We start from the raw sequence: 826 nt of genomic DNA, 5'->3' as shown, positions 1-826 counted from the left end.
TCCGCTGCCCTAACCACTGGGCCATTGCGCCTCCACTGGCAAGCAATACATATATTAAAATTGGAACGATACAGAGAAGATTAGCATGGCCCCTACACAAGGATGACAGGCAAATTCGTGAAGCGCTGTATATTTTTCCAAGGTGGTGCTCTAGCATGGCCGCACTCTGATGACTGGTAAAAGTAATAAGTAAAGATATGATATGACTCTGAGGGGAAACGACTCGTGACCAGAAGACTGTTTGAGAGAATCGCGTTGGACTGAAATTTAATGTTCAGGGCTTTGTGTTAATGTTGTTATTGTTATTGTTATTGTGTTATTATTTATGATGAAGGTAGTGTCATAGACGACGACGTTAGTGTTGAAGATGACAAAGACGATGACAATAATGATGACAATGATGTAATTAGTTTGTTGACGACAATGATGGTGAGGACGATGAAAAAAAAAAGAACGATAATGACGGGAGCAATGACGGCAACGGCGACAATTATAATGATGATGACGATGACGATGACGATGATGATGGTGATGATGATGATGACCATGATGATGATGATGATGATGATGATGATGACGACATTAATAAAGGCGGTGGTGGAGGCGGAGGAGGCGACGGAGGCGAAGGCGACGGAGGCGGAGGCGAAGGCGACGGAGGCGGAGGCGACGGAGGCGGAGGCGACGGAGGCGGAGGCGGTGAAGGTGGAGGCGGTGAAGGCGGGATCGGCGGAGGCGGTGGCAGCAGCGATGTCGATGACGACGACGACAAGGAAGGGAGGCGGACGATGATGAAGATGAGGATCATGACGACGTCAACGACAATGTC

General features: G+C 48.2%; 1 pseudogene; it reads left to right on the top strand.

Annotated features, from left to right (window-relative positions):
• The first annotated feature begins 38 nt into the window (after nt 1-38).
• On the top strand, nt 39-137 carry LOC128248221 (U6 spliceosomal RNA; annotated as a pseudogene).
• The last annotated feature ends 689 nt before the right edge of the window (nt 138-826 follow it).

The sequence above is a fragment of the Octopus bimaculoides genome, chromosome 6, assembly GCF_046866305.1.
Source record: "Octopus bimaculoides isolate indiv1 chromosome 6, ASM4686630v1, whole genome shotgun sequence".
NCBI lineage: Eukaryota > Metazoa > Mollusca > Cephalopoda > Octopoda > Octopodidae > Octopus > Octopus bimaculoides.
Note: the sequence above shows the minus strand (reverse complement) of the source record. Positions and strands in the feature narration are given on the sequence as shown.